The sequence below is a fragment of the Lampetra fluviatilis genome, chromosome 45 (genome assembly GCF_964198595.1).
Source record: "Lampetra fluviatilis chromosome 45, kcLamFluv1.1, whole genome shotgun sequence".
NCBI lineage: Eukaryota > Metazoa > Chordata > Hyperoartia > Petromyzontiformes > Petromyzontidae > Lampetra > Lampetra fluviatilis.
The window spans coordinates 2,618,468-2,635,208 of NC_136319.1; the positions used below are offsets into that span (position 1 = coordinate 2,618,468).

Consider the following 16,741-nt stretch of genomic DNA (forward strand, 5'->3'; position numbering starts at 1 on the left):
CGCCCCGGAACCGCCGCACACGCCCTGACTGGCGCGCGCCCATTGTTAAAGAAAAACTGGGAGGGCACCACAACAGGCGGAGCAGCATCTCTTTGATGTAGGGACGATAAAAGGGGGGCGAAAACGGGTAAATCGCTCTCTTGCTCCAGAATCAGGCCACGAGACGCTCTCCAGCCCAACGACCCGGACGTCCGTGCGACGCATCGAGGTACGCAGCGAGGAAGGGATCAACGGACCGCCGTGGGCACCTAACCGTGAGTGAGAAGGATAATTAGTATCATAAGCCGATAAATAGGGAATAGGTCCAGGGGTAGCAGAATAGGCCAGCCTCGTCGATTCATACTGATTTAACATCAATTCCCCAGGGGTAGTAGAATAGGCCAGCCTCGTCGATTCATACTGATTTAACATCAATTCCGAGGTATCCGGAAATAAATAATTAATAGCTGATCGTGGCCTCGTGTGGTTTCGTTGAGAAGTGTGAACGCGTGTGGTGCTGTGTACACAGTGGTTCGCCACGTGGGAGCGCTGCGCAGAGCGGCGCGAGAGAGGGTGTCACGTGTGGAGCTGTGTGTGGGTGTGGGCGTGCGTTCGCTATGTGTAGGACACAGGTGCGCGATTAGGAAAGGGAGGTATCGGGGTAGTGTAAAGGGGGCGTAATACTACTCGGTAATTAACCATGCCTACTACGCGGACCCGCGGTGGAGGGGAACCCTCGAGCGACGGCTCCCACCCCATGGGTGAAGAACCCAGCAGCGGTTCGCCTAGCAGCGGGGGGGCGAGTAATGATGTTAGCCCGGCCGTTAGCGTTATCGAGGGAGGGATCTCGGGGGCCAGCGACCCCCACATTTCCTCTCTTTTCTAGGTGTTAAGATGTTAATATACCAAACTGAAACCTTTTACAAGGAATAATGTCTGCATTAATCACAATACTTGTGGTCAGAATGCAAACAAAACACACACTCTGATAATATATGCATTGATTTTAAGAACTTGACACCTGTTTAGTTGCCAGATTAAAGTGGAAAATCTATTCTCATATTTTGGTCCTGGCAAAGGAGGTCCCATAATGTAGCTGCTCTACCCGAGCTCTCATTACTTTTAGCCCCGCTCCCCTCCCGATACGTTCTACGTAGCACTTCGTGCCTTCTTTTAGCCCCGCCCACTCCCTTCCGATACGTTCCATTCATTGGCTACCACATTCTGATAAGCTCCCCCCCCCTCTCCTCCCCCTCAACTTGTATTTAAGGGCTTGCATCTTGAATCCTTGCCTCACTTGATGCAGCAAATCTGGTTGTGACGGTCCCACCTGATGACGGAGACTTGTGTTGCCTCCGAAACGTCGTGATTTTATTGTTTTATTTTTATTAATTTTAATTTCATTTTTTACCTACGTGACTTTACCGAAAGAACGAAGAGTATGAATAGCCTATTCCCACCGTGGGGCTTAGGGCGTGCCGGCTGGCAATTTTTTTTCTCGCAAGCGCGTGCGCGGATACTTTTATATATAAGATACATGAATTAATAAATAAATAAGTATCAAAATGCTTGGAAAAAATATATAAAAATATGTGTATGTATATTAAGAAATAAATGTGTCTTAGTGTGATGACCAGCGGTGTGGTAGCTAGACGGTGCCCCGTGACGCACCGTGGTGCTGGTGCAATGACAGCGGTGTGGTGGTGGTAGCAGCAAGACGGTGCCACGTGACACACCGTGGTGCTGGTGTGATGACAGCGGTGTGGTGTGGTGGTGGTAGCAGCAAGACGGTGCCACGTGACACACCGTGGTGCTGGTGTGATGACAGCGGTGTGGTGGTGGTAGCAGCAAGACGGTGCCACGTGACACACCGTGGTGCTGGTGTGATGGCAGCGGTGTGGTAGTGGTAGTAGCTAGACGGGGCCACGTGACGCACCGTGGTGCTGGTCCAATGTTGATGCGCGATCCTCCATTGGCACCGCTTGGGCTGGGTCCAAAAAAAACACAAATGGGGGAGCGGAGCAGTGAGGAAGAATCTTTGGGTGATGCCGAATTTATGGGTGGGGACTTTGTGCGATCAGAGTGAAGTATATAAATACTTCACTCTGATCACATTCCCCACACAACACCGGTCTCCCCTCCTTCCCTCCACTCTTTTCACTACCTCCCTCCCTTCCCTCCCTCCATCCGCTACCTCCACTCCCTCCCTGCTAGGGAAGGCTGCGTGAGGTGGGGGTTGTTTGGGTGGGGGGGGGGGCTTGGGGGTTGTCATGCGAGAGACCCCTAGGGGGTGGGGGAGATGGGGATGTTGGGGGTCACGTGGAGTTAATTTGTTTTACTGTGGGCACTGGCCCAGAGTTGCGGACCGAGTCACGAATCGCGACCGATTCCCAGACATCGTTTGGGTCCCGGCGGTGCCTGGAGCGGTGTTGGTGCGCGCCACGCGAGGGCGCTGCCACTCCACCGCAGGGATTCGCGGGGTGCGCTGAATAATGAAAGTGCGCGGGAGATTTCAAAAGAGGCTGTGGTCAAATCAACCCAAAATGTCGCCGATTGTTTTTTCTTCCAGATCTGGGAAGCTGTGCAAGGTTGAGCCTGGACTGTAGCGCTTGGATTGGTGAGCGGCGTGCATGTCGGAGTGCGGTGTGCAGATTACGGGTTTGTGCCTTTCTCCGTTGCGCTTTCAGGTTCTGCCCCTTGTTGATCAGCGCGATGTCTGTGACGTTCCCTCCAGGTGCTGGGAGCATCGTCAAGATTTGAAGTTTCTTCAGTTGAAAGCGGAAATGCGAGGAGCATTGACAGCTTTCATTCTTCGTCGCGGTGGAGCTGAGATTTCAATAATAATTGTTAAGTTATTTAATGAGCTTCAGGATACTCCTCGAGCCATGGGTAAGGTTTTACAAATGTGTTCGAGTAACGAGACATTGACTGGACACAAAGGGATGTGCAATTGTCCTCTTCAATCGATCTTCAATCGATCTTCAGTCTGCGTGCCAACATCGCCCTCAATGAAGTGGGAATCGGTGCACATCACAGCAGCACGGGAATGGTGTCGGGGCCACAGAGCAACAGGAATGGAACAAAAGAAACCCGTCACGACCTCAGTGGGTCAACTTGCAACTGTGCACAACGAATATCAGAACATTAAGTATCAAATAAAGTGAATAATGCGTAAATGCAATTAGGAATAAAATTAATAATATGAATGAATAATACAATTGTAAATAAAATGAATACGTTACGTGAATTGACGCATAAAAAAATATAACTTTTATATAATCTTAATAAAGTGAATTATTTATGAATAATAAGTTAATAATAAAATAAATATTTGTAATTTACGTCATAATTTAAATAAAATAATACTAGGAAATAATGTTTATAAAATATGTACTAATTTCAATCAAATGAACAATTTATTAATAATACATGAATAATAAAATAAACAACAAGCAAATAAAATAAATAATAAATGCTTCGGTGTTCACCCCCTTGTTACATGGTGGATGTTAGGGGCAGGCGAGTGTGAGTAGCTGCCTTTTTGTACAGAGCACAGAGTAGAGAGAGACACTGGGCGCGTTGTGGACGTCCTGTGGACAGGGCGTGCTCGAGACGGCTCCTCCCCCCAGCGTCGGGTGGACAATCCGGTGTGGTTTGGATGAACTTTTTCAATCGCACGAACGCCACCCACCCATTGTACATCACATAAAGTACGTAGGAAATCACTGCTGTTGGGAATATATTTTTTAAATCAAATTAACCATGCGTGATAAAACCCTCTGCATGTCGGCACACGAGCTACAATATAAAAGTGAAGGAGTGTGCGTACGTCAATGAGAATGGATGTGAGGGATCGTGAGTAGCAACGCTGCTGAGTTTCTCACAGCGCAGCTGCTCGAGTGGATGAGGAGAGGCAAGTTTAATGATGAACCCGAGTACCCAGACACATCTTACGCGATGGAGCAGGTGGAGATGAATCAACTTGCTGTACTGCCATCTGCTGGCAAGCCAGGGTATGATGACCTCAGTGTCCAGGGGAAGGGAGTGATTCGCCTGGATTATAGGGGATCCCTCCCTCCTCAATCGAATCCAGTGCTGGATTTCAGGCACGCATTGCCACAGCCCGTGCTATGGAGGGTAAAAAAGCCCGTGCTATGGAGGGTAAAAAAAAGTGGTTGGAAAGTCTGTGGAGAAGTTTATGAATGACAACAAAAAAACTGAAGGCTTTAGATAGTGGAATAAAAAGGGGTAAAGATGTCGAGAGAGATCGGTAAAGTTGGGGATTTATGCTATGGACTGAGCTATTCATCTATGAGCCACCAATTTCAACGCACGCAGTTATTCATAATAAATAATTTCTAGTGTTTATAGGCCGTGCGGATCGTGGGTGTTGTTTGGCCATACTTCACCACGCCTTCAGTACAGGTTGATTGTAAACGTGGTATCTATAGACAGAGGCAAATATTGTAGTACAACATTGGATTGAACTGCTCTACTCTGTTCTACCCACATCAATGTCCAGCCTAGCAATCGGAAAATAACTGACGGATGGAGGCAAGGCACTTATAGTGCCACACAGAAGGTTTAACGAACCCGCTTCATGTGCAACATTTGGCTACTTTGCAGCCTCAGCTATTTCTGAGTTTCACAAATGTTCGTGATCCACCAACCCCCCCCCCCCTCCCTTCAAAAGGCTTCCACTCAGGTGGGCTCCACCGAGTGATGCTGATCAAGATGGTGGTGAAGCGTCTTCAGTCTGTGTGCGTGTTCTACTGCCAATGCGCTGCGCTTTACGAATTGTAATCTTTATCGTTTTTCAAAACAACCCAACACATCAATAGCACTGCCATAAAAAATTAACCCGTAAAAACAAAGTTTTTCACTATAAATCCTTTATATGCGTGGCGGCTAGAGTCCTCTCGTCCTCTGGCTTGAGATGGCTGCCACCTATGGGTCAGATGAATGCCTGCCACCATTAAGCAATTGGTAATTAGATATAATTTATTTTTTCCTAAAAAGCAATACAGTATATAATTTAATGTTGGGTTTGTCTAGGTCAGTATATAGTACGGTGTAGACTCGTGTGATGTAAGAGAATAAAGTATAGATGGAAGCATATTATATTTTTTACGACATAGAATTGTAATGTATTACTTACTGTTAGTAACTCAGCTTATTGTAGAGTATATTTAGTATACTGATGATACTATGTAGTTTATACTTTAGTTATTTACGTGGTGGTTTTAGTTACTGCAGCTACATACTATTAACACTTCTTCCCCTTATTAATGCTACCCCTATTCCCTCCCTTTGATGCTGCTAATCCTGCATAATGCACGAGCATAAGTAGTACTAATCACATACCTGCATTTCCCATAACCCCTCCCTTTGATGCTGCTAATCCTGCATAATGCACGGGCATAAGTAGTACTAATCACATACCTGCATTTCCCATATCCCCTCCCTTTGATGCTGCTAATCTTGCATAATGCACGGGCATAAGTACTAATCACATACCTTCATTTCCCATAAATATGCTAAATTCCTCTTGATATGCAAATTATTTTGTCAAGGAGCCCTTTCCCCCCCCTTTCAACCCAGCTTATATATATGCTCCAAGCACGTGTGCTGTTTCATTCAGACGTTGTCGCCTCGACAGACCTAGTTTTCACCTGAGGACGGCTGCTTGCGTTGTGGCCGAAACGTCGTGAGAATTATTTAATTATGTTTTATTTTTATTATTTTATTACTTCCCTTCTACGTGACTTTACCGAAATAACCAAGAAGATATTTCAGGCTATTTGGGGACAATGAGGGTATAGTCTATCGTCTCAAAAGTAATCGAGACTGCCTAAAAACGCAGATATAGTAAGTTCACCATGCATAGTATGCATGCTTCTTGTCTGATATTTCTTGAAGTCTGCCTGACATTTTTCAGATGTCCCTAAATTTCCAGATGTTTTTTTTGTTATCGTCTACTGAATAAATGAGGTGCACTAAGTCCCATCAAATACAAATACTCCACGTGTGGTTGTCTGGGTTGGGCTGCGTGTTGACTGTCACGTTTCTCAAGCATTCTCTAGGTGCTAAAGTGGCCATTTAAGGCGTTCAATACGAAATACAAAAGTTACTTCTACTGTGACTCCTTAAGATGTCAGCAGCGCGTTCTTCAACGTGCAGCCTAACCGAAGACAATGCACTTGGATTACGAGCGAATGTGAACACTTGAAAGTGTGTGATTAGCAGGTTTGGGGCAATAACAATTCCTGTACAGATGACATTTGTTCACTTGCTGTACCGCCATCTTTTCCTGGCAAGCCATGACGTCGCCATCTCGATGCCCACAGGTAATTCAGTTTAGAGTTTGTGATCCACCAACCCTTGCCTCCAGCCTGCTCATTCCAATCCGATAACTCCGTTCTCCCAGCGTCTGCTGCTGACCCATTTCAATGTTCATCAATGGGTCTCTATAAGTCTACGGATTCCTCTGAGTGGGTCTTGGAGACTCGTTCATGTACATGTGTGGGTCTTTAAGTTAGTCTCGGTTGGTGGCTACTCTCGTATAATATATTTCCACAACATCTACAACTCTCTACGTAACTTCACCTGCCCCCTGCCAAAAATCTTGTTGGAATCCCCCTCATCAACTCTGCCTCGGTAACTCCCTTGATGTATTTCTGATTGTCACCAGGTGGGTACATGAATAGGTTTTAAAAGTTTAACCTGCCGAGAACTGGAGAAACCAGAATGAGTCTCTTCTGCAAGCTTAAACTGGTGCAGATGTCTGCCAGTAGCAGGCGATGATTGAAGCTGCTGTGTGCAATCACAATTGCGATAACATCTCACCATGGTGGTGAGATGTTAACTCCTTTGCCTGGTATGCACGAGGTCGTGGTGTTCGATCCCGAACCTGACGCCTGTATATTTGGTGTTTGAATGTACGTGTACTTTCATCTGGATTCATCCAGTTTTTCGGTCCATATTTAGAATTAACACATGCTCAGAGAATTTGGCTGTTTGAAATTTGCATGTAATTTGCGACTTTGTTGAGCTATTAAATGTGGCCAGGTCGCTTCCGTAAAATAACTGTCCATTGTAGCTCAGTGGACCTTACCTGGTAATATAAAAATAATAAATAATATGCGGTATAATTTTTATATTGGGAATAAGTATAACCAGTAAAATCAAAGTTTTTCACTATAAATCCTTTATATGCGTGGCGGCTCGAGTCCTCTCGTCCTCTGGCTTGAGATGGCTGCCACCTATGGGTCAGATGATTGCATTAAACCATTAAGCAATTGGTAATTAAATATGATATTTATGTCGTAAAAAGTGTAAAATTTTTGAAAAAAAATTTCACGAACATTAATTGTCACGCACAACGAGTCTGTGTGGAAAATGTCAGCTCGATTGGATCACGGGAAGTGGGTTAAAAAACGACCGAAAGATTTGCACGGTCCTAAGCAAGCAAGCGAACTTAATATAAAGGATTTAAAAATGACACTTGCCCAAAATGAGCCTAACCTTGTGAATGATGTCCGAGGATGGTGAACGTCGACTGTGCAGTAAACAGAACAGTAACGGTGACAGCACCGGCAGTCGTGGAACCTCGGAACGAAGTGGCAAACATTGCCCCAAGGTCAATCGATATTTATTCCAGATGTTTTTTGTTATCGTCTACTGGATGAATGAGTTACTTCTACTGTGACGCCTTAAGATGTCAGCAGTGCGTTCTTTAACGCGCAGCCTAACCGAAGACAATGCACTTGGAATGCGAGCGGATGTGGATACTTGAACGTTAAAATTAACGAAAATTGCTTTCTCGGGATAAATATGTAATAAAGGTGGTTGAGGCGACTTCTGGAATCCGGTCTTTTATTCACTTTTCAGTACAGCTCTCCTTCATGCTGCTGACAGGCAGCGTGAGAGGGATAGAGAGAGAGAGACGCACTGCCACGTGGCAACTTGGAGCCCCGCTCCCGCGTGGCCTCCTCCGTTCGTTCCAGTTCTGACCACGTGTCGTTCGTCTCCACCCCTATTTAATATCCGGGTCACGTGGTACCTTTCCACCAATCCTGGTTAGCCTCCATGGAATATTCCAGACTCCCTGGTAGGCTCCCAGGACCACGCCCCTGACTCATCTCCCCATTGGCTGTGGCCAAAGCCAGCAGAACCAATCCTCTACTTACAGCTGTCACCTATCCATTACGTCAGGGCCACGCCCCTAGGCTTCCCCCCATCGGCTATAGACCAGGACCGGCAGAGCCAATCATCATGACGAGTTGTGAGACGTCAGTGAGCCGGATATATCTTCATATTACAAATACATAAGAGCATAAAAATACAATCCGGGTTGGTGAAGTGGGAATGAGGCCCATTTAATTATTAACTCGTCAATGATGTTAGACGTGACCAGATATTTAATTCACATCACTAGATTAGCCTTGGCATATCTTCACCATGGACACTGTTAGCCACTCTCCTCCATTGGCCTCCCAGAATGTCACTTCATTATTAGCGGTCCAACCCGACGGTAGATGATGTCCGACTGCTCAGGCTGCCGGAGTTTATCGGTCAAAGCGGGGAGTCTTTGTCTGCGGAAACCGAGCTCCCATGGAGAGTCTCTCACGATTCTGACCTCGGCCTCGTGCTGCTCACGGCCTACGCATCTCCTATTGGCTGCCTCATTAAGAGCTTTGGCGTCAAACACTATCGCTACGCAGACGGCACTAGACTCATTGCCTCAGTTGATTACATATGTAATGTAGTAACTCGGCGGGAGACGACTTCACGGGTAACACACTCTTTATTTTACCAAACTCGTTCACAGGTGACTAACACCCACTTAGTATCTCGGGTGACTAACACCCACTTGGTTACTCGGGTGACTAACACCCACTTGGTTACCCGGGTGACTAACACCCACTCAGCTACTCGGGTGACTAACACCCACTAAGCTACTCGGTGACTAACACCCACTTGGTTACTCGGGTGACTAACACCCACTTAGCTACTCGGTGACTAACACCCTCTTAGCTACCCTGGGGACTAACGCCCTCTTAGCTACCCTGGCGACTAACGCCCACTGAGCTATTCTGGCGACTAACGCCCACTGAGCTACTCGGGTGACAAACACCCACTTAGTATCTCGGGTGACAAACACCCACTTAGTATCTCGGGTGACAAACACCCACTTAGCTACCCTGGCGACTAACGCCCACTGAGCTACTCGGGTGACCAACACCCACTTAGCTACTCGGCGACTAACGCCCACTGAGCTACTCGGGTGACCAACACCCACTTAGCTACTCGGCGACTAACGCCCCTGAGCTACTCGGGTGACCAACACCCACTTAGCTACCCTGGCGACTAACGCCCACTGAGCTACTCGGGACACTCCCTGCCCGGGGTGTCCGTCTTGACTGTGGGTCCCCAGCCCGACCCACGTGGGCGTCGGACCCCGGGTCCCACAGTCTCGCCTCCGAGCCACACAGGGCCCCGGTCCCCACAAGGACGGCGGGACTAGGGGTCTCGGGGCACTAGGTCTTCAGCTCCGTCTTCTGGTCTTCAACTGGGTAACTCTCCCCGAGTGCTCTCGCGCGTCCCCCTTTATACCCCACCTGCGGACGTCGCTGCGAGCACCCATCCTATTCGACCAACCACTGGGCGCTGGCTACGATCCTGTTTTCCCACATCTCAGCGTGCCTCAGCACCCACGCCGCGCCGCCCCGTCATCTGTCACTCCCGGCGCGCGCGTCCACACCACGCCCACAACGCGTGCCCAACCCCGCACCCCGCGCCGCCCCGTGATCCATCACTGTCACAGTCGGCGCACGTCAACACCACCACTACATCACCCCCTACCACATAGCTCGCAGCCGACCCGGCTGCTATAAAAATATACAAACCCCCCTGTGTGCCCCGTAACACAACACAACAACAAGAACAACAACTAACGTAACAACACAACACAACGCGAACACTACCATCCGCAACCATCAACCAATGCCACCGCGACAACAAAACAATATATACAATCCGGCGAGTGACAATAGCAATGTGTATGCAGAAAGAAAAATAAATGGAATTTTTTTTTTTTTTTTTTTCTCTCTCGACTCGTGCAGCGTCCCATTCTTTCCGAGCGTCCCTACAATGGGACATTACCCCGGCAGAGGGGAACACCGGGCGAGCTCGGTGTCGAAAAAAAAATGTCTTCATGAAAATTGTTGTGCCCTAGCCCGAGTCCGCCTTGCCGGTCCGTCGTACGGCACCAGACGCGGTTGAACGTCCGGTGGTGCCGGCAGTTCAGGAAGACATTGGCCAGGCATCGAGGACCCGTGCGTGCCGCGGGGTTCAGGTTCCCGACGGTCAGCAGCCGTCAAGCCCGAGGCACCTGGGGGTGGGTCAGGTGGAGACACGTGAGGAGCAGCCTGCGACACCTCCCTCCCCAAGTCGACGGTCACATCACACGCCCGGTCGTTACGGCACAGAACGGGGTCACACGGTGCCGCATAGGGCTTCAGTCGGGAGGGGTGCACGTACCAACGGCGTTTTTCCCATTTAATCTGTATACTCTGGGGTCGTGCAACCCGCACAATTTCCACCGGTCCCCTCCAAGGTCTCAACAATTTGGGGGACGTAGCCAACGGTGCATGTGGACAATGCAGCCAGGCCTTATCGCCTGGTTTCCAATCATGCGTATGCACCCTCCGCCCATGCAATCTCTCGTTCGCGATTTGCCGAGACCGCGAATTCAACCTCGCCGCCTCCCGCGCTTCAGTCAATTTGGCGATATTAAATTTGATGTGGTCTGCCAATTTTGATTTTGCACGTGGCTGGGAAATCCCCAGTTGGACGTCCATGGCCGGATCGGCCTCCCGCCCATACATAAGAAAAAATGGGGAAAACCCCGTCGCCGCATGAGGGGCCATTCGATAGGCCGCGAGTACCCCCGGCACCTGTAAGTCCCAATCAACCTGATCGTCGCAGACCTGTTGGCACAGCATAGACGTAATCGTCCTGTTCAGACGCTCAACCATCCCGTCAGTCTGCGGGTGGTAGGGGGAAGTACGCACTTTCTTTGTACCCAACAGGTCGCACACCTCGCGCAACAAAACGCTCGAAAAATGCTTTCCTTGATCCGTCAGCAAGTGTTCGGGGGCGCCCTTGTCCAAAACATAACCCTGGACGAAGGCGTCCGCCACCGCTGCAGCCGACTGGTTGGCGAGTGGCCATGCCATGGGCCATCGGGTGAAGTATTCTACGGCAACCAGCAGGAACCTATTTCCCCTCGGTGTAGCAGGAAAGGGCCCCAAGATGTCCAACGCAACCAATTCGTTTGTGCGCGAAACTTGAATGGATTTCAGCGGTGGATTAGCTGCCAATGGTGGCGGTTTTCTTTTGGCGCACCCTACGCATCCCTTAAGAATGTTCGCCACGTCATTACCCATTCCCGGCCAATAATAGTCTCGCTGGATTAGGGCGAGCGTTTTGTGAAAACCCAGATGCATGAGCCGTTCATGAGCTGCCAGAACGACCCTACCCCGCATAGCAACAGGCACAACGAGCACGTGACGCCGGGACATGTTGTCCCACTTCATCAAAAGGCCCTGTCTGCACACCCAGGAACCGACCCGCGCATCCCCTACCTCGGGAGCGCCAACTTTTCGACGTAGCGTAAGTAGGGAGCTGTCGGACATTTGGAGATGGCCCCACTCAATGAGGGGCAACGACAACAGCGAATCCCTCCCCGTGGGAGCGTCGACTCCCAATTGCACTTTGGACAAGTTAGCAGAACCGGCACACAACGAGTCCAACCACTCTGTCCCCTCGTCACTTGGAGGATGCGACTCGACAGTGAAATCTGCTTGAGCCACGAGCCGTTCCTCAACGGGTAGCGGCGCGGCGTGAGCCAGCACCGTTCCCTGCGCAATTACGGCCGGCCGCGACCCCGTATTCAGGACCATTACGAACGGCTCACTGTCCCCTCTCACCATGGTTTGAGCAACCGCTAAGTCGAGGCCCCTTCTGGCCCTGTTAGACGGCCCCAACAGCACCCCCTGTGCCTCCGCACCCACCTCGAGTGGTTTCCTCAACCGAAGGGGTACCAACATTTGCGATCCCGGGGGCACCCGTACAGTCTGAGTTGCCAGCGCCTGCACCGTCGCACAAACCGTGCGTATTTTGGTAGGGCTCGTCAAGAACGCAACCCGCCGACCTGACGGAAGCTCAATGCAGGCCTGATCTATGAGAATTTTGATGGGCATTTTGGACAAAAAGTCCGTACCTAGCAAACAGGGAACGGCCAGCGATGATGATACAAAAATAGGGCCCGCCAATTTGATGTCACCAATGCAAATAGTCGCCCGAATCTGGCCGATGATCCCCAGGGATCCCCCATTCGCCGCATAAAATGGCACGTCCACTGGCAGAAGGGGTCTACTTTGGACGGGAAGAATGTCATAAATAAGGTCCGAAATGATAGTGGCCGACGCACCCGTGTCCACAAGCACCCGGACCTCAACCCCGTCAATAAACCCCGTTACCACGGACGACCCGGCCGACGCAGCCACTATCCTGTGGGCCAATTCGGACCATTCGACTGCTTGCGGGCCGTGTACGGACCCCCCTCGCCGAAATGAACCCCCGGCACCCAGCCGCGAACCCCCCACCGCCAAGCGGCGAGCCGAATGTGCCGTGTTTGTGGACCGAGCGTGTGAGGTGCCGCGACTTGCCGGGTTTTGTTGGGATGACTTGTGGGCCTGGTCGTCGTCCCGACGTGGTCCTGGGGCGCGCTGACGCGGGGCCCGGCACCCGGCTGCGACGTGACCCCGAAGGCCGCAGTTGTAGCAGACGACGAGGGACGTCGTAGGTTTCGGTTGCTCCAGCTTGCGGGATGAACGTGTGGGCGAACGACCTCCCGTTCTCCACTCCCCCGGACGCGATGCAGCGAAGGCCTGCTCCTGATCCGCAGCTGGCTGAGGTTCGGCGATCGTGGCGGCCAGTGCCGCGTTCCCCGCCAATTTGCAGACGACCCCCGGCTTGCGTTTGAGGACCTCGTATGCGTGAATTCTCGTGGCGATCGCCAGGGAGCAGATATCCATTTCGTCCGCCACATTGATGGGGACCCCCAACTAGTGGGCCAACGCCAGCAGCTGCTCCGTCACCATGGCGTCCTTCCCCTCCTTGTCCATGCGGGGAAAAGCTGCGTCCGCCATGGCGAGCAGCGCCGTGCGATAGGCGAGCGTCGTTTCTCCAGCCACCTTTCGCCGATCGTAGAACTGGTGGCGACAGGTGGAGGGCGGTCCGAACACCTTCGCCATCAGGCGTAGTGCGGCCTGGAGCGTAGAGCGGGACGACCTTGCAGCAGATGTGAAGGCTGCAAGCGCGTCGTCGTCGAGCATCGCTGGCAACGCACGCAGGGCAGTGGTGTCGGACCACCCCGACATCTCCTGATGAGCGAGGAACCTTCGTTGGAAGGCTCCCGAGTCGCCCCCATCCGCCTTGAACGCCGACAGCGCGGGCAATCTTTGCTGGAGGACCCGATCGTCGTCGACGTCGGAGAGATTTTCCCGCGCTCCGCTGTAGTTGTGTAAAATGTCGGCTCGGTCGTCAGGCGCAAAATGGAGAGCTCCGGCACGCGCTGATGACGTGGGCTGCGCTGAGCGGAGGTCTCCGGCCACGTGGTGTCCGTGCTTCCCGCCAATCGATGGCGGCCCCTCAAAAACGGCGGCAACTTCCAGACTTTTGGCGCGAAGCGCCTTTTGGTGGGATCCCTCCAACCTCGCTTTCTCCACCAACCCCGCAGCCGTTTTTTCGCTCGCCGGAACGGAGATGTCCGCCAAGACAGCGGCGGCGGCGAGTAGCAACTCCGCCAACCTGGAGTGTGCGTCTTGGAGGCTGGTGTCGGAGGCGAGCGGAGCGTCGGCCATCACCGCGAAGTGCTGCATCGGCGGCAACTCCTCGTCCTCTCCTCCCGAGGTTGGTGTCCCCGGTACGCCGTCGTCTTCCCGACCTCGCTCGTGGGTACGGGTAGTCTTCCTCGTGTCCATTCTTCTTGAAGACAGGTTTACTTCTGACGCCAGTTGTAATGTAGTAACTCGGCGGGAGACGACTTCACGGGTAACACACTCTTTATTTTACCAAACTCGTTCACAGGTGACTAACACCCACTTAGTATCTCGGGTGACTAACACCCACTTGGTTACTCGGGTGACTAACACCCACTTGGTTACCCGGGTGACTAACACCCACTCAGCTACTCGGGTGACTAACACCCACTTAGCTACTCGGTGACTAACACCCACTTGGTTACTCGGGTGACTAACACCCTCTTAGCTACCCTGGCGACTAACGCCCTCTTAGCTACCCTGGCGACTAACGCCCACTGAGCTATTCTGGCGACTAACGCCCACTGAGCTACTCGGGTGACAAACACCCACTTAGTATCTCGGGTGACAAACACCCACTTAGTATCTCGGGTGACAAACACCCACTTAGCTACCCTGGCGACTAACGCCCACTGAGCTACTCGGGTGACCAACACCCACTTAGCTACTCGGCGACTAACGCCCACTGAGCTACTCGGGTGACCAACACCCACTTAGCTACTCGGCGACTAACGCCCCTGAGCTACTCGGGTGACCAACACCCACTTAGCTACCCTGGCGACTAACGCCCACTGAGCTACTCGGGACACTCCCTGCCCGGGGTGTCCGTCTTGACTGTGGGTCCCCAGCCCGACCCATGTGGGCGTCGGACCCCGGGTCCCACAGTCTCGCCTCCGAGCCACACAGGGCCCCGGTCCCCACAAGGACGGCGGGACTAGGGGTCTCGGGGCACTAGGTCTTCAGCTCCGTCTTCTGGTCTTCAACTGGGTAACTCTCCCCGAGTGCTCTCGCGCGTCCCCCTTTATACCCCACCTGCGGACGTCGCTGCGAGCACCCATCCTATTCGACCAATCACTGGGCGCTGGCTACGATCCTGTTTTCCCACATCTCAGCGTGCCTCAGCACCCACGCCGCGCCGCCCCGTCATCTGTCACTCCCGGCGCGCGCGTCCACACCACGCCCACAACGCGTGCCCAACCCCGCACCCCGCGCCGCCCCGTGATCCATCACTGTCACAGTCGGCGCACGTCAACACCACCACTACACATAGAAGAATAAAAGTAACACTATAGATAAGCAGTCACTACGACCCCTTAAATACAGTTATTGTTTATACCTGAGGTGCATGCATCCCCTGGAGATGCGAGCTACCCTTTCTGGGGGTGCGAGACATGCCAGGTTTTTTAGAAGGTAAATCATTGAAATACAAATTAATAACGGACACGTAAGTAACGTAAAAGCTTTGTTTCATTAAACCCCATGTATTTATTAATAATGCAATGTTTTTACGATTGATAACCAAATCGGTGCAAAGCTGCAGTAAAGGTTAAGAACCACTTCCTTCATATATCTGTCCCTCCAAACAAAAACAACTGTGTTTATTACAAAACTCATCAGGCCTATTACCTTCTGGGAGAGTCACATGTCAATAGCATTGATAATTACACGAGCAGATTCTGCATTGGCTTTGACATACATTTTTTCATCAGTAGTCAAGAATACTTGAATCAATATTTATAAACTATGCAGTTATCCATCAGTATTTCTTGCATGAGTAAACACATTTTGCTCATTAACCATCTAAACACTATTACAACTCCAAACAAAACGACAATTTCTGTTTTTACAGTATTTAAAATATATATGGATCCTATTTTGACGCAGTATATAACACGCAGTACATGAGAATAAACTAACATTAGTTAAGAATTATATCATTTAACATGAAATATAATTTACAAATATATGATTTTGTATCGAACTAGGACCCATATCTTAAAGATAGGCAGTTGTCTATTTCATCTGAAAGTTCACCAGCATTGATTCGAGAAAGCATGACTATGCTGATGCGACACTGTTATGTCATAAACCTAACTGGAATGTGTTTGTACTGAATCAAAACTTTTTAAATGATGCACTCCCAGGAGTCCGTTGGACTTATAGGTGTTATTAATAATAATAAATAAATAATGTGATATATTTTGTCTGTTTTATTTCACACAAAGTTGTCTGGCCATGCACCGCCAATTGAGAACCGCTACTACCGCTTCAGCTTCAAATTATATTTCTCTGCGTGGAAACAAATCTCAGCTGAGAGCAGTGGCTCTCAACCGAGGGGTTCGCAGACCCCTGGAAGTAAGTGTCAATGTTCCAGGGGGTGGGACGTAAGGTGATTTATAAAATATGTGAAATGTCACATACGTTAGAGACATTGGTGAACAATAATGTAGGATTCTGCCAATATAAAATAACTACGAAACAATTTATATCCGTTTGGTAACCTAGAGCGACACAACATAGTTGTATAAACTCACTAGCTTTACGACCTGGCGTCGCCCGGGAGTTGGATTATTGTCTTGGATGAATACAGGGCCTACGCGGAGGGAGGGGGGGGGGGTGCGTGACGTCAGCAGGCACACTGTGTAACGCTGCCGCATGCGGGTGACATCACAAATGTGACGTCACCGCTCACTTACCGTGCAAAATATATTCATTATTGCGCCCCCCCCCCAAATTACAAAAGTCTATTTTTATACTTAGTGCATTGTGTACAGTCTGGAAGCTACCGACATGCCAAATTTCAAGTTTGTTGCATGTCGGGAAGTATGCTAAACATTTTGAACAGACACACATATTCACAAATTTCCCTTTTA

At 50.3% G+C, this 16,741-nt stretch overlaps 1 long non-coding RNA gene across 1 annotated transcript in view; it reads right to left on the minus strand.

Moving 5' to 3' along the window:
• Positions 1-16,741, minus strand: part of LOC144947519 (uncharacterized) — a 543,474-nt gene that overhangs the window by 405,155 nt on the left and 121,578 nt on the right. The window lies entirely within an intron of this gene.